Raw genomic sequence first — 17,780 nt, 5'->3', positions numbered from 1 at the left:
AGCAGGCTGGGAGGACACCATCCTGGTGACAAAGGGCTGAGATCGGTGTCTTGTGGCTCTTGTTGGCTCCCAGAGGCTAGATTAGCTCTGAAGTAAGGGCGCCTCTTATGGTGGCTTGGGGTTACTCTGGATGGCTTTATCCTTCTTTGAGGTGTGTGGTTGTGAAAGGACCCTGCATGGCTGGTAAGATCAGTTCCTCTTCTTTGCCTGTGCTGGGTGGGCCATAGCTCACCACACTAGATCCCACGCAATGGGGAGCCTGGGAGTGGGCGTGATGGGAGGACGCTTTCCACCAACAGCTCTCTGCAGTGTTTCTTTTTTTCTTTTTTTTTTCTTTTCTTTTCTTTTTTTTTTTTTGAGATGGAGTCTTGCTCAGTCACCCAGGCTAGAGTGCAGTGGCATGATCTCAGCTCACTGCAACCTCTGCTTCCTGGGTTTAGTGACAAGTACTCTTCCATCTTGCTGCAGAAAAGCTGATTGATTCTACAAGCCACACGGGGAATGTGCAGGAAAGTATAGTAGATATGATCACTATTGCAATGCTTGTCATTAAACTCAATAGAACAAAAACTAGAAAGCATTAGCTTTCAAAGCTGGATGTCAGTTTGATGAAGTTAAATGAAGGGTGGCTGAGGAGGAAGATGGAGAGTCCATGTAGATTCTGAAAGGGTTTTCTGGTCCTTTCCAATTCTTTAGGAGTTTGTGTATTATTCCATTCATTGATTGAACAGATATTGATTAGCCCTGTGACCTGCCGGCCTCATCAAGACAAAGAAGTTGCTCTCAAAGCCCTTCAGTCCCAGTGCGGGGAGACAGCTGATAAAAATAAGCACAGTTACGCAGAAATGACAGCACGTGCCAGCAGCGGTACCTGCATGAGGACAAAGAAGTGGCAGAGACTGGCAGGAAGACGTGGGGCTATTGGGATGGAAGGGGTGGGACAGGCGTTGATGTTCAATAGGACAGTGGACTTGGGTCCTAGGGCTGCCCTGATAAAACACCACAAACTGTGTGACTTAAACCAACAGAAATCTATCCTCTCACACTGCCAGATTGGGAAAGAAGGAGACCTGGAAATCCAAAATCAAGTTGCTGGCAGGGCTGCATTCCCTCTGGAGGCTTTAGGGAAGATCCTTCCCTACCTCCTCCACCTTCTAGTGGCTCCAGGCTTCCCTGGCTTGTGGCCCCATTGCCCCAGTCTCTTTCCCCATCTTCACATGGCCTCGTCTCTGTATGTCTGTGTGTATTCTCCTCTTTTTATAAGAACACCGATCATTGGATTTTAGGCTCACCTTAAAACTAAGATAACTCATCACAAAGTCGTTAACTTAATTACATCTGCAAAGACCCTATTTCCAAATAAAGTCACAATGACAGTCTCCCCAGTGGACATGAATATTGGGGAGGACGTGATTCAACCCACTGCAGGTGGTCAGGGTAGGTCCTGGAGGGAAAAGAAGGTGGAATATGAGCTTAGAGCAGGTGTCGGGAAGCCAAACAGCTCCCTGCAGCAGGTGGGTTCCAGGGCAAAGGAGCAGCTGGGACAAAGCCCCTGAGCTGGGACAATGAGGCCACCATGGTGGGGGCAGGAGGCATGGATGGAAGAGGGAAGATGTGGGTGAGGCATCCCACAGGGTCTCAGAGACCATGGTGAGGTCTCTGCAGTTAGCGCTGAGTGATATGGGGGCCACGCAGGAGGCTGAGTAGAAGACAGATGCCACTTGACCTTAGGCGACTGTTGGGAAGCTGGTTCAGGAATCCAGGAGCAAGCAGAGTGGGAGGATAATAAGTGGTTGGCTCCTGGGCTTACTTTGAAAGAAGGGCCAGCAGGACTTCCTGACCAATTGGAAGAAGGGAAGGAGGGAGTGAGAGCAAGAGGAGAGTGGACAGGGACTCCAGGGCTTTTGGCTGGAGCAGCCAAAAGGATGGTGTCACTGGGGATGGGGAGGTCTTTGCAGGCAGCAAGTTGAGTATGAAGAGCAGGAGTTTAGTCTTGGGCGAAGGGAGTATGAGATGCTGAGGCTGAGGTGTGGAGTTGGCTGTTGGACATGCAAGTTGGGAATCTGGGAGAGAGGTCTGGGCTGGAGGCACAAATGGGTGGGTGGATGACTTTTTTCATGACTGGCTTTTCCTAGATGTTGGGGTTTTTGGCTTACAGATGGGGAAGAGAGTGGGGAAAGGAGACAGAAAAAGATAGTGAAGAAGGTAAGAAGTTAGACAATTTTATACTGGGGCCCCCACTGGGTGTTATTGGTGGAGGCAAAGTGGAGATGAGAAAGAAGGAGTCCTGGAATCAGACTGACCTGAGCCTCTGTTTCCACTGCTGCGAAATGGGGATAATAATAATCACAATGATGGTGACAATGATCCAACCATCAAAACAAGACAATAGCAGCTGCCAACCTTTGTGACACTCAGGATGCACCCCACTCTGAGTACTTCATGGATGTGCCCTCATTTAACCCTGACAATAGCTGTGAGGCAGGTTGGCAATTCTTTCTGTTTGGGAGCTGTGTAGTCTGAAGCACAGAGAGGTTGAGTCTCCTACCTGAGGTCACACAGCTGGTGGGAGATGGTGCTGATTCACTTAGGCCTGAGCTCTTTGCCCTGGCCTCCACCTACGCTGCTTCTCCACTGTGTGCTTGGCACATCTTTAAATACTCAAAAGGTACCCATATGTAAAATCGGGGCTTACAACTTGGCAGTACTGAGAATTATAAATAAAGGTGTCTTTTACATTGTGTCATGAGACCTGGGTCAGCCAGGCCACAGGGGTGGCCCCCCAGCTTTCCCCATCTGCCCCGGAGTTCCAGGTTATATGTGAAGCTGGGAGCGATGAGGGTGAATTTCAGGCCAGGAGATTACAAAGAGGCCTCTCTTCTGCTGTCCTAAATGCTCCAGTGGACCAGCCTGGGGGCACTTGTCTTCATATCCTGTTACCTTGAAGAATAATCTCCTTTATTCTTGTTTTCGTGACTTGCCCATCTCTCTCTGGGTTTTAATCTTTTTTTGTGGAGAATGGTATCATCTAATATTTATTAAGTAATTAAGTGTTCAACAAAGCTGGGGCATTTCTTCCAAGCGGCCTGGCTGGAAGGCAGGTTTGGGGGCTCACTTTCCCTCGGCTCTGTGTCCCTGGGGGTCCCAGGGCTGTGCACTGCCTGATCAGGAGGCGGCAGCCCTGGCTGTCACACCTGGCTATGGGCAGAAGACCTGGAGGCGGGGACAGGAGAGGGTGCAGACGTGAGGTGTGGCAGGCACCGTCAACGCTGGACAGACAGCAGATTCGACCTTTGTGTGTGTGACGATTTCCCAACCAGGAAACGGCTTTGAAGAGCCACGTCACACACATGATCACACAGTGCCCTGTGAGTGATCCATTTTGGAAATGAAGCTGATCAAACAGTTGGAGCAGACAACTATGACCCCAAGTCAACCCCGAGAATGTCGCATGGGGCTGGAGAGGGACACGCCTCCCATGCTGGGATGCACCATTGACCAGCTATTTCCAACCTACAGGTCGGCGAAGGTATTAAAATTGATTTAAAAATATTCACGTGTCTCTATACCTAACATGCAGACAAGGCATGAAGGGGACCTATTCCCAGGCGTCTCCCCGAGGCCCTCTACACGAACAGCGCTGCTCCCTCTGCTCCACTTCTCTTTCAAAAACAAAGCGAGCTGCCAAACCAAACAGCAGCCACAAACCCCACACTTTCTTCTTCTGAGTAGAAAATCATAAAGTCACTGTGGAGCAAATGGAAGTTCAGAAAGGTATCAAGGAGAAAATAACCGCCTTCAGCTGTTCTGCCACTGGTAACCTTTTGGCCGACTGCCTGCTCGATATTTTTTCTAATATGTTCTCATGGTCACATTAGATTTTGAAAAAAGTGATTGTAACTACAGTTATTTTCGTGGGAACAGTTTCAGTGGACCCTGCTCATCATGTGGGATTATATCATAATTGATAGAGCCAATTTGCTACTGTTGGATATTGAGATTGTCTGCATGTTTTTGCACAATTATGCTTCAGGGAACATTGTAAATAAATAAATCTTGGTGCATATCTCAGATCTGTTGGTGTGGATAGTGACTCTCCAACATCCTGCCACAGTGTATCCCCCAAAGAGAAGCTTTGAGGTTTTCACCTTTTTCTTAGAATTTTAGGAGAATGTAGCTTTCTTCTTGAAAGTGATCTAATTTATTGTAATGTTAAAATAACATCTTCAATTACTAATCCGTTAAATGAGTCGTTAATTTAGCCCTACCTGCAGAGGCTTTCAGTACAATGGATGTCCAGGGAGATGAGCCCTGGGGACCCTGAGGCCTCAGGTCTCACCTGCTGCTTCTCATGTTATGCCTCAGGGGTGACCAGGTGAGAAACAAGTCTTCGCAGAGGGTTGCAGAAACATAATTGCTGGGTTAACAGTGAGAACTCTTTTTTTTTTTTTAATTATTATACTTTAAGTTCTAGGGTACATGTGCATAACATGCAAGTTTGTTACATATGTATACTTGTGCCATGTTGGTGTGCTGCACCCATCAACTCGTCAGCACCCATCAACTCGTCATTTACATCAGGTATAACTCCCAATGCCATCCTTCCCCCCTTCCCCCTCCCCATGATAGGCCCTGGTGTGTGATGTTCCCCTTCCCGAGTCCAAGTGATCTCATCGTTCAGTTCCCACCTATGAGTGAGAACATGCGGTGTTTGGTTTTCTGTTCTTGTGATAGTTTGCTAAGAATGATGGTTTCCAGCTGCATCCATGTCCCTACAAAGGACACAAACTCATCCTTTTTTATGGCTGCATAGTATTCCATGGTGTATATGTGCCACATTTTCTTAATCCCGTCTGTCACTGATGGACATTTGGGTTGATTCCAAGTCTTTGCTATTGTGAATAGTGCCGCAGTAAACATATGTGTGCATGTGTCTTTATAGCAGCATGATTTATAATCCTTTGGGTATATACCCAGTAGTGGGATGGCTGGGTCATATGGTACATCTAGTTCTAGATCTTTGAGGAATCGCCATACTGTTTTCCATAATGGTTGAACTAGTTTACCATCAGAGAAATGCAAATCAAAACCACAATGAGATACCATCTCACACCAGTTAGAATGGCAATCATTAAAAAGTCAGGAAACAATAGGTGCTGGAGAGGATGTGGAGAAACAGTGGGAACTTTGTAAAGATTCTTGGTATATATGGCTCTTCTATATAACAAAATTAATGCCACAAGTATAAAAGTTATCACTTACAAGTAAAGTTTTCATCTTCTATACTCTTGTGTTATAAAAACTGGTTCCAAAAGGATAAATACTGATCTATTTTTAGAGTTAAGACATTTCTAGATACTAGAAGCAGAAAGAACAGCATGAAAAAAGAATTTGACTACATATCTAAAGATGACGTTAAAATGAAAAGGTAAATAATAAACCAGAAATTTCTATTTGCTATATATGCTATATATTTGTATCACATGTGTATATAAATGTGTATGTAAGCATCAATGTCTTAAAAAAGAACAACTTAATGAACCGCAAACATCCAGTGGAAAAATGGGCAATGAACATAATTACCGATAACTATAAGAATGCATAGAAATGATGAATATATACATGTGAAAAACAGTCCACCTCACTAGCAATCAAAGAAGTGTTAATTAATCAAAAATGCCACTGTCACCTAATATAATTGGTAAGCTTTAAAGACGATCATGAGGGTCAGCAAGGGCACAGGGAAGCATCATGCTTCCTCGTTGCTGCCTGAGCAAATGAATTCCGTCCTGTGTCCTGCCCCAGCCCAGGGACTACGTAGCCACACACCTTGGCTTCCATTCTACCCTGACTCCCCCTCACGCCCAGGTAAAAAAGATTTCCCTTATTTTAACCCCGGAACACTGTCTGTGAGTCTCTTGTAGTAGGTGGTACAAATGATCTTACTTGATAATATCAATACTCAAAATAAATATTGTTTTCTAATAATTTATTTGTTGTTTTACTTTATTTCATTTATTTTATTTTATTTTATTTTGTTGAGACGGAGTGAGTGCAATGGCTCTGTCTTGGCTCACTGCAACCTCTGCCTCCTGGGTTCAAGCGATTCTCCTGCCTCAGCCTCCCAAGTAGCTGGAACTATAGGTACCCACCACCATGCCTGGCTAATTTTTGTATTTTTAGTAGAGATGGAGTTTTGCCATGTTGGCCAGGTTGGTCTTGAACTCCTGACCTCAGGTGATCCACCCTCCTCCGCCTCCCAAACTGTTGGGATTACAGGCATGAGCCACCGTGCCCGGCCTGGTTTTCTGATAATTTAGACATAAACAGTGCTACGTCATGGGATCTATTCAGCACTATGTACCAGGCACTTGTCCCGGGCACTGAGATACTGCAGTGGACAAAACCAGACCTGGTCCCTGCTCTCGCAGAGCTGACCTGCTGTGCGGGAGACAGACTCTAAACAACCACATATGTTAGTGAACAAATGTATGAGTTCAGGATGGGTGGTGCCAAGAGAAAAGGAAGAAGGCCAGACAAGAGAGTAGTGGGCCAGGGGAGGGAGGCATTTTAGCCCAGCATGTGAGCGAAGGTGGCTTCTGAGATGAGGCCTGATGGAGTGAGGGACCCGTGAGAAGACCCAGGGAAGATGCTTCCAGCAAAGGGAATGGCTTGTGCCAAGGCCCCTGCAGTCAGCGGTGTATTCGTGCATTCAGGGTTCAGCCAGGAAGCCAGCATGGCTGAAGAGTGTGGGGACAGAACAGCGGAAGTAGGAGGTGCCAGGGAAGTGGCCAGGCGTGAGAGCACACTGGGAGAACCTCATAGGTCATGGTGAGGCTTTAGGGTGAGATGGGGGAGCCTCTGGTCTGGTGGGTTTTAGGCTAAGTGATGTCATGTTCTGACTTAAAAAAAAAATTGGTGCTCATGCCTACAATCCAAGCACTTTGGGAGGTTGAGGTGGGAGGATCATTTAAGGACAGGAGTTTGAGAGCAACCTGGGCAACATAGAGAGACCCCGTCTCTACAAAGAATAAAATAATCAGCCAGGCATGGTGGCGTACGCCTGTAGTCCCAGCTACTCAGGGGGCGGAGGTGGGAGAATCGCTTGAGATCAGGAGGTCAATACTGCTGTGAGCTGTAATCACGCCACTGCACTCCAGCCTGGGCAGCAAAGTCAGACCCTGTCTCAAAAAAGTAATAAAAATTGGTATAAAAGGCACATAAGATAAAATTCACCATTTCAGTGATGTTAAAGTGTTTAATTTGGTAGATTCACAATGTCGTACAGCCATCACCACTTTCTAATTTCAGAACACTTTCATCACCCCCAAAGCAGGCTCACTTTCATCCACCCAAAAAGAGACTCAGTCTATGAGGAGTCATGCCACCTCCTCCCTCCCCCCAGCCCCTGACAACCACTTTCTGTGTCTGTGGATTCGCCTATTCTGGGTATTTCATATATATGGAATCCTACAAACCTTTTGTGATAGTTTCTTTCCCTCAGCAGAATGTTTTCAGTTCATCCATGTCGGAGCGTGGGCCAGCACTTCATCCCTTGCCATGGCCAAGGAATAGTCCGTCATGTGGATAGACAACAGTTTATTTCTCCGTGCATCAGGTGACGGACATTTGGGTGGTTCCCACCTGACTCACTTCATGAAAGAATCTCTCTGGGCCCTGTGTGGAAGCTCAAAAGAGCAGAACTGGGAGAGCAGGGAGGATGTAGCTGCAGGAATCCCAGGGATGCAGGTGAGGGCTGGAGGCGATTGCCCTGCAGGTGAGTGATGGGAGATGCTGGAGGGGCCGCCAGCGAGGTGTGGGTCTGGAGCCAGCAGAGCATGTTTTCTGTTGGTCCTTCCTCCATGAGGATGTACACTTTAGGAGCCGAGCGACGATGACCTGTGGCTGAGCAGCCTGGGATGCCCCTGTCCCCAGTCTCTTCAACCTGAAGCAAGTTTGTGTTCTGTGCTCTCTTTCTTTGGAACAAGGATTGACTCCTAAGTGGCATCTGGAGAAGGCTGAGCTTCCTTCAGGGACCTGAAGAGGGTATTAATAGCAACTTTCCTCTCTGGGGTGCGGGACCAGCAGGTCAGGACAATGGGCCCCAGCCAGGAACCGATCCAGAAGTAACACCGGCTGCCGCTGAGTGGAGCCCACCAGGCCGGCTCTCCTCTCGGCCACAGCGGGGATTGCTTTCTGCATCCTGCTGAGAAAAAAACTGCATAACCATTTCTGAAGGTAAGGGCCATCCACTGGGTTATTTTAAACCAAAGAGCTGAAGCCTCCTTCAGTAGACACAAGAAAATTGATTAGAGTCTGAGCTTTGAGGGCCCTGAAAGCACTTTATGTCAACGTCCTTCCTGCGATAGTGCTTCTGCGTTTTAATAGTAAAGCCTGCATGAGTTTACTAAGAAGGAAAACCTTAAGTGTTTTGCAGGTATTGAAAAAAACTGTCACCCAGGCATTGAACTCAGCAGTATGGTTTGGCAATTACTGTCCTCAAGGCTCCTTTCTTTTATTATCTTTATCTCCTTAAAAAAAATTTGTTAAAGATTTTTTCTTATTTCAAATGGTGCACAATCTTATACAAGATTTTAAAAATTACAAAATTAATTAGCAAAAAGTTAAAATCCTTCCTAATGCAGATGGCAAGAGGCTATGGCTTCCTTCCTGTGCGCACCAACATTCTTATTGGTATGTTATGTTTGTATCAGCTGCTTTGGAATCTGAGGCTGATTGGTTCCATCTGCATTTCTGTTGGACTTTCAGCTCTGAGATCACCCTAATTATAGCTCACTATCTAGAAAAAGCACAGAGACTGCTACAGAAGCTGCAGGCTTGTAGTTGTATCAACCTAGTAACATACTGAGCTGGTCTGGAACCACTCACACAGACCCCTCCAATCACTGAGAGCCCAGGGCTGATGGAGCAAATAGAAGATACCACAACGCAAGGAAGGCCCCTAAAAGAAGTCTTAGACAAGGAGTCTGCATCTGCCAAACTCCATTTTTCTGGAATCCCAGCTGAATGGTGACCTATTCATGCTTCCACATTGCATTCTAACACCCAGAGCTGCCCCAGTTCTAATCTGTGACTCACAGTTACCCTGGTCGTCATGAGTATGGATGGCCTTGCCCATAGACACATCCATTCTCTCTTCCAGGCTGTCAGGTTTTCTCCAGGTTTGTTCACTTTTTTTTTTGTAATTATTTCTGCATTTGCCCCCAGAAGGTTTTTAGAAACCGAAAGGGAGTCATCAAATTGCTCACAATGGCCAGATCTTGCCCTAAAGTCAAAGCTCTGAAGCACTGCACTAAAGCGCTCTTGGAACACCCATGGATTCCCAAGGAAAGGAATGGATGAAGTTGTGAGCAACAGAGGTGGTGGCCCTGAGGGTGGGTGCCCAGGGGAGGAGGCAGCCATTTCCTTTGTCTTTCCTCCATTCTTCCTGGATGCAATTCTCCGCCCAGGTTTTCTCTGTCGGGTGAACTCTCTGCCCAAGGAGGGGGCTGCAGCTCTGCCTGACCCAGTGCAGGCAGCTCACCATTCCTCTGCCAACAGGGCCTGGCAGGAAAGGCTGCTCACACAGCCAAGGAGGGCATCTTTGCAGGGTTCTGAGATGGAGGCCGTATTTCTTAGAGCAAATCCCCTTGCTCTGTCTCTTTCAGAAGGCATGACCTTGTTGAATCCAGCCATTCTGCAAGTGCCTCCGTTTTGACTTTAGGAATGGAAGTCCTTCCAGGCATGCCAGGAGGGAAGGTAACATGGCAGGTGCACTGGCTTTGAAGTTGCCATGGTGATTGCAATCCTGCATCTGTCTCTTCCTGATGGGGTGACCTCAGGCAAGTTGCTTGGCCTCCCTGAACCCTAGTTTTCTAGTGTGCAAGATGGGGGCCATATTGCCTTGGGGCTGACTTTGAAGACTGAGAGAAGTATTTTTTTTTTTCTTATTTGAGACAAAGGCCTTTCTCTGTCACCCAAACTGGACGGCAGTGGTGCAATCACAGCTCACTGCAGCCTCAACCTCTTGGGCTCAGGGGATCCTCTCACTTTAGCCTCCTGAGTAGCTGGGACTGCAGGCATGAGCACCATGCCTGGCTAATTTTGTAGAGATGGAGTCTCACTGTATTACCCAGTCTAGAGGAAGATAAATTCTAAGCGTAGTACAGCACCTGGCTTATATGAAGAACTCAGTAATCAGTGATATTTACTTTATGTATTTATAGTTCCTAATATGGGTGTTTAGTCAGCCTCCCTTATGTCACATCTTCCAGCTGTTCAGATATCCTACTTGTCTGCCTCCTCCTCCGTGAACCCTCCCTAGGTTCCCCTAATCCTCAATGATTTCCATCTCTTCTGTTGTCAGTTTGCCCCATTCCATAGCACTCCAGTGAGCTCTCCACATTCCTGCCACTAGGACTCTGTTTCTTGTGCATTAACGTTGTTTCATTAAGAGTGGGGAGGTGGCCTCAGAAGTGGTTCAGTGGTAGTTTAAGATGCAAGGTAAGAGCACAGATTCTGCAGCCACACTGCCTGGGTTCAAATCCTGACTGGGCCACTTAACACCCGTGCGATTTAGTTTCCTTATCTGTAAAATGGATTCAATAACAGTTCCTCTCTCATAGAGCTGTGAAAAAGGATTAAGTGAGATCCATTTAGATCCATGCCTGAGCTTATATGTGCCGTGTAAGTGTTAGCTATTATTATGCCCACCTGTATAATTTTGGTAAGTTGGTGTATCTTTGTGAACCTCAGTTTTCTCATCTGCAAACCAGTAGTAATAAAGTGTAATCCTCTGGGCCGTGGAATTAGATGAAGTGCTGGACATGTGGGCACAGTGCTGGGTGCATGGTAAGCACTCAGTCTTGGTAGTGATTGCTTCTGTCAGTTCCTGGGGACAGGAGCTCTGTCTTGGTCAAGCTGGGAATTTGTTTTCCAGAGTCTCCTTTTTTGGGGAGTTCTGATAGAACTTGGCCCGTTTAACAAACAAAATAACAGAACTTCTATTTAAAGTTGAATTGCAGATCAGTCATAGCAAATTTTCAGTGTAAGCATATCCCACATATTGCATGGGACATACTTATGCCTAAAAAATTATCCACTGTTGATCTGCAATTCAAATTTAATGGGACATCCTGTATTTTACATGACAACCTCTCAAGAGGAACTAGCGTGAGTCTCAGAAAATCAATGCATGGAGGCAGAGGTGCTGATGGATCCCAGTGTGTCTTCCCTCTCCTCTGCTCTGGCCCTGCTGTGGCTCCCCTGGGGTCCTGGCTCCAAAGGTGGACATGCTGGGATTGTTGAATCCTGGCATGCTCTGTGCAAATCCCTCAACAATTGTCCAGAGTCTGCCCCCTCTCAGCAACCCCACAGCTATTGCCCTTGTCCCTGCCTCACTCTGGGTACCATCCCCCAGCTGTTCTCTACACAGCACCCAGAGAGATCCCTTTAAAGGTGACACTGCTGGTTGGTTGCGGTGGCTCACACGTGTAATCCCAGCACTTTGGGAAGCTGAGGCTGGAGGGTCACCTGAAGTCAGGAGTTTGAGACTGGCCTGGCCAACATGGTGAAACCCTGTCTCTACTAAAAATACAAAAATTAGCCGAGTGTGGTGGCGTGAAGCTGTGGTCCTAGCTACTTGGGAGGCTGAGACAGGGGAATCACTTGAACCCAGGAGTCGGAGGTTGCAGGGAGCTGAGATCATGCCACTGCACTCCAGCCTGGGTGACAGAGCAAGACTCTATTAAAAAAAAAAAAAAAAAGTGACATTGCCTTCTCAAAACCCTGCAGCGGCCCCTTTCTCACGAATAATAAAATCTAAAGTCTGGACCTTTGTTTCCAGGCCCTGAGTGTTCTGGCCCCGGCCTCCCTCTGGCCTCTTTCCTCCCCTCTCTTGCTCACTTGCTCTGCCCCAGATATACCTGCTTCTTGATGTTCCTGGAAGCACCTGCTGGTCCCTTTTGGATGAGACATTCTGTCCCCTGAGTATAGGAATGCTTGCTCCCCCTCACTTCATGGCATCTTTGTGCAAACGTCCCATCCCCAAGAGCTTGACCTTGGGCTGGGTTCCCCTCTCACCTTCTCTTTTCCTCTGGGCGATCATCACCTCCCAACACTCCCAGCACTTTTCTGTTTGTGGATTGTTCCCTTCACAGTCCCAGGAGCCCATGAGGGCAGGGACTCCGAGCTGTCCTCCGCTCCATCCTGGCCACAGCTACACACCTCCCTGGATGGACACCCCACAGGCCAGTGTGGAATGAATGAGTCACGTAGTGGTGACAAGATGGGGAGGCTCTGCAGGTTCCCATGCTATAGAACTTGGCAAATGAGTGAAATTGTGCCAGGAAACAATTATTGGAGTTCTTGTAGCAGCTCAAAGCCTTAAGGTTGAGCACTGAGGCAGGTAATGTTGAACCAAGCTTCTGGAAGTTTCTGCCAATGAAACCCATGTCCATTGGTTGGACTCACTTTGACTTTGTGCTCTTCATATCGCTAATTCTTCCTTCTCTTCCTCTTCCTGTTGTCAGTAGTACCGATTGGTCACTGGGCTCACTTAAGCATTTAAAAGGACGATGATGGAAATGCAGCCTTGCCCTGTAATAACTGAAGGGCAAAAGGTTTCATTAGAATGCCATAGAGTTCTCTGGGGGGTCGGGGGGTTGTATCCTTAGGCCATTGCTACTGTTTGTATGTTCGTCCCTTCCAACTCTCATGCTGAAATTCGATCCCCAATGTTGGAGGTGGGGCCTGGTGGGAGGTGTTGGGTCATGGGGGTGGATCCTCATGAATGACTTAGCACTATCCCCTTCGTGATGAGTGAGTTCTCACTCAGTTCACGTGAGATCTGGTTGTTTAAAAGAGTCTGGGACCTCCCGTTTTCTTTCATGCTGTGGCTCTCGAGTGTGATGTGCGTAGCCTACCCCCTTGCTTTCCACCATGAGTGAAAGCTCCCTGAGGCCTCCCCAGAAGCTGAGCAGATGCTGGCACCATGCTTCCTGTACAGCGTGCAGAGCTGTGAGCTAAATAAACCTATTAAAAAAAAATTATCCAGCCCCAGGTATTTCTTTATGGCAATGCAAAAATGGCCTAACACATTCATTTCAGCTGTGTCAGTACCCCAACTGCCCTCAGAGGTAGAAGGGACATATGTTTTGCCCAGTGTGCACTTAGAAAACTAAGTGCAGACTGAGTGTGGTGGCTAACACCTGTAATCCCAGCGCTTTGGGAGGCCGAGGTGGGCGGACCACCTGTCTGGCCAACATGGTGAAACCCTGTCTCTGTTAAAAATATAAAAAAATTAACCAGGCATAGTGGTGCATGCCTGTAACCCCAGCTACTCGGAAAGCTGAGGCAGGAGAATTATTTTGCATCCGGGAGGTGGAGGAGGTTGCAGTGAGCCGAAAGCATGCCACTGCACTCCAGCCTGGGTGACAGTGAGACTCCCTCTCAAAAAAACAAAACAAAACAGAACATAAAAAAAAAACAACTGAGTGCAGAGGTTAATGCCTTCCCAAATCCTATAGTTGCTGAGTGTAAGCTGAAGCTCACCTTTTCCCCTTTCTTTTTAATTTTAAAATATTTAAATGCAAATATACACTTAAATCACTAATATTAAGAAAACAATAAATATTAAATACAAAGAAGTTTAAGATAAAAAATATAATGAGAAAAATTGTCCATAATCTCCCATCTCCCCCACAGTGATTTCTTTCATCTCACCACCCCGGCCTCATTATTCACGTGACATATTTTCACATCATCATCACCACAGGTATCACTTAAGACTGGTTAGAAATATATTGTCACCTCATCCCATTGTCTGTCAATAATGGTTTCCAGTGACCGCATAATAGTCCAACAAATGAAAGCTCCAGGTGATGTATCTTCAAGCTATTTCTCTATATTTTTAAACAACGCTTATTTTATAAACATTTTTGAGCTGTAAAGTTTTTCTTTCTTTTGAGCCCAAGTGTTAGGATTCTGTTGTGGGTCAAATTGTGTCCCTCAGAAAGACGTGTTTAAGTTCCAACCCCTGGTGTTTGGAAATGGGCCCTTGTTTGGAGATAAGGTCTTTGCAGATGTCACCAAGTTGAGGTGGTCATTAGGGGGCATCCCAATCTAATATGGCTTGTCCTTATAAGTAGAGGAAAATGTGACGTGGAGACAGACACGCATGGATTGTGACGACGAAGGCAGAGGTTGGAGTGATGCTGAGACAGGGTCTTTGCAGATGTGGTCAAGTAAAGAGGAGGTTATTAGGGAGGGATCCCAGTGTAATATGGCTGGTCCTTACAGGTAGAGGAAAATGTGATTTGGAGACATCGACACGCATGGAGTGTGACAATGGAGGCAGGGATTGGAACAATGCAGCTGCCAGCTGAGGAGTATCAAGGGTTGATCATCACCATCGGAAGCTAGAGGAGGTAAGGGGGGCTGTATCTGGAGTCTCAGAGGGACAGCAGTCCTTGATTTTGGACTTCTTGGCCTCCAGAAAGGTGAGACAATACATTAGCATTGTTTTAAGCCTCCTGGTTTGTGTTACTTTGTTGTGGCAGCCCAAGGGACTCTGAATCTGATATTCTGTCAGGTACACAGCAGAATTTTCGCCTCTCCTGATCACATCACACCGATTCCAGGACGAAGCAGGCTGTCACAGGCAGGGGTCAAGCCAGGCTTCAGAAGATGGGCCGGGCTGGCCTTGGCGATCCTCCAGCCTGGGCTAATGCAGTCTCCTATGGAGGAATGGCATCCAGGCCTTTACCCCTCCAGGTCAGCCGTGGCCACCAGCCAAGGTGACCGCGTGGGCAGCCCCACATTCCTTCTCAGGTTGTGGCCCGTGTCCTCGGCACTCAGGTCTGGAGTTCAGCCCAAGTGTTGAGACTCAAGTATGCAGCTCAGGGTGGCCTTAATTAACCCTCCCATGGACCTGGGCACTGCCTGCGTCTCATTCACTCTGGGCTGCTGGTTTTGTTCCTGACGCTGCAGCCTGACACTGTGGGCGGGCGTGCAGTTTGTGATGGAAGGCCCCCTCCGAATCGAGGAAGCCTTGACCTTGGGAGGGGCCTGCCTTTTTGCTGGGCTTGCCTTTCTCTGGGCAGCATTTCAGTACGGCCGATTCCCCTGGAACTGAGTTCACACCAGCCATGACGGCTTCCCAGCTGTTGCACGTTCTCTCTGTTTGCAGCTGTCCTTTGGTGGCAGAAAAAGATGATTTTTCTTCCCCCCACTCCCATTCCCTTTTGTTAGTTTCTCTCCCTGAACTACATTTTGAGCTAAGTGAAGGTCTCAGGTTGGCCTTTAGAGGGAGTAAATCCTCTGATAGCATCAGGTACCGGAGAGGCAGAAATGAGGTGTTAGGCCCTGGAGAGCAGGTGCCACCAGCTTGCCTCCCACTGGGAAAGACATTTCTGTATCTTTGGCCCATGAATTATATTCTCTTCTCAAGCAGCTCCAAATGAGCATTTAGGGCTTTATCTATCTCCCATATGCATGATTGACTGGGATGTAGGACGGTGGTCCTGGGTGGGGTCTTGGCTCACCTGCTCACCAGCTGGGTGACTCGGCCTCACGGCCACCCAACACTCACCCAGCCCCCTCCTGGGGCACTGGGGGGATTAGGGGTGGAGACATGGGTAAGAGGGTGAGCATGCAGGTGCCCAGGGTAAGCAGTTTCTGAAGGCCCAGTTTGTTCTTGCCATCTCTTTGATTTTACAGTTGGCACCAATAATCTTCATTTTCCCTCCAAATGGAAGGGTTTCCCGCAGCTGGCCAGCCCGCCGTGGTGCAGACTGTGTTTCTCTTCTGTGAGTGCCACATGAGAGACACTCAATAGATGCCGACAGGCAAGTTGGAAGGTACAAGGGAGTCCTGGGGTTATGTTTTTGGAGGCATTTTAAAGGGTAGATGGCTTCCTTTCTGCTCTGTGCCTGTCCCCGGCTCAGCCCTCCACAGGGGGCCCCAGGCCTGTCCCCTTTCCTCCTCCCTTCCTCCCTGCAGCTTGTGTTCAGGGCTCCCTCCACGAGCGCCTCACCCCCTTTGCACCCAGGTCCAGCTCCTACCGTGCTTCTCTCCTGGAGGGTTCTGTCCACGGAGTGGCCCACCACCTTGCTCCCCACGTCCACCAGCCCTGCCTGCCCACCCAGCCTTCCTCAGTCCCAGTCTGCCTGGATTTCCCTGCAGAGCCAAAAGCCAGAACACGTCGAGGCCACTCCTATTGCCCAACACACACCGTTGTCCCCAGCTCCACCCCAGAACAACCCAAATTCCTCAGATTGCTGTGAAGAGAGTCAGCCTGTGCTCACAGGCAGTTGGGCAATGTGGAGCCTCCCAGGGTCCCTGCCCCTGCACCCGGCAACAGCCAAGCGGCCTGAGCATCCGGGCTCAGATCGGAAGGCGTTTCAGGGAGGATGACTCTTTCCTTTTGGGGTGTAGTGGGAAAATGGTGGTGGTGGGCAAAGGTCGCTCCACATTGCCCATCCTTCGGGGGATTTCAGTTTGAGCTCATGATGTCTGGTTGCTGTTTTGTTTAGGGTGTGGGAGTCAAAGGCTGGAGGGTGGCGTTCGCAGGATGGTGCGAACCTTTCACCTCTGAGTTGAAGGGAAGAGGGAAGCAGCTGCCCTCGCAGCAGGAAGCAGAGTCCAGCCTCGAGCTGACACCTCCGGCTGGCTGGGGAGGGTGTCACCAGGCAGTCGCTATGTCTTTGATGTTGGGGCTGCCTTTTCTCCTCTCCCTGTCCACCAGACAGCTGGGTGGGCTGAGAAGGAGGCGCCCAGCACACACGTCCGTTTCCTGGAAAGGCGTGGCCACAAAGGTCACTCCATGGACTCTAAGCAAGGGGCCGTGGGGGCTCCTGAGCCCTTCTGGATGGAGACCTGGGATTTGGCCCCACGTTGCATCCCCAGACTTTGGTGGATATTCCCAACCGCTCTGAGTGAATTCCAGGGAGGTGTCCCCTGAAGCAGGAGTCCCACCCCGATGACATGCTTGTCAATTCACCACAAACCCAAGCACAGGTGACCCAGGAGAAGAGGGCTGCCGCGTGAATGTCCTGCATGCATTTAAAGAGTTAATAAGGGAGGACCAAGGAGCCTGATTTAAAACAGAATAGGAAAGTCTTTTAAAATATCTTTTTAAAGAAAAATTAAAATACCTTTAAAAATCTTTAAAACATGTATTTTTTTCTCTTGTAAAAGATTAAATGATTGTTGTAGGAAATCTGGAAATGACAGAAAAGTATAGAAAACATGAAAAATCATCTTGAATCACAAGAAACTGCGAACCCTTGTTAACATTGTGGTCTAGTCTTGATACACACAACACAAACACACACCAACACCCGTGTTTTCACACTCGACCGAGACCATCCTGCAAATACAGCACGTGTCTTTCTTAATTTCCCTTAAAATTCCATAACAAGCATTTTCCCATGTCCTTCGAAACATGAATTTTTACAACCACCTATCGTTCTTTGGAACGGCTAAGCAATGTATTTAACAAACTCCTTAGTAGATGATGTATAGCATTTAATTTAAACCAATTAAAATGTACACGTGTGCCTTATGAAATAGAATAAGAAACCTGCCACCCTGAGCCTCAGTTTTCCCCATCTCGAAAGTGGGAGAACTCTGCCTTCGCTCAGGTGGCTGGTGTGCTCTTTAATTAAGATTTAGGAGGCCGGGTGCGGTGGCTCAAGCCTGTAATCCCAGCACTTTGGGAGGCCAAGATGGGGGGATCACAAGGTCAGGAGATCGAGACCATCCTGGCTAACACGGTGAAA

General features: G+C 47.9%; 1 long non-coding RNA gene across 1 annotated transcript; it reads left to right on the top strand.

Annotated features, from left to right (window-relative positions):
* Nucleotides 1–9,574: 9,574 nt before the first annotated feature.
* On the top strand, nucleotides 9,575–17,162 carry LOC115892962. Its single transcript, XR_004052924.1, has 3 exons — nucleotides 9,575–9,759; nucleotides 14,299–14,772; nucleotides 15,718–17,162. It is a non-coding gene; the product is annotated as an uncharacterized LOC115892962 (long non-coding RNA).
* The last annotated feature ends 618 nt before the right edge of the window (nucleotides 17,163–17,780 follow it).

The sequence above is a fragment of the Rhinopithecus roxellana genome, chromosome 13 (assembly GCF_007565055.1).
Source record: "Rhinopithecus roxellana isolate Shanxi Qingling chromosome 13, ASM756505v1, whole genome shotgun sequence".
Lineage (NCBI taxonomy): Eukaryota > Metazoa > Chordata > Mammalia > Primates > Cercopithecidae > Rhinopithecus > Rhinopithecus roxellana.
The sequence above is the reverse complement of the archived record's forward strand: the minus strand, read 5'-3'. Positions and strand labels throughout refer to the sequence as shown.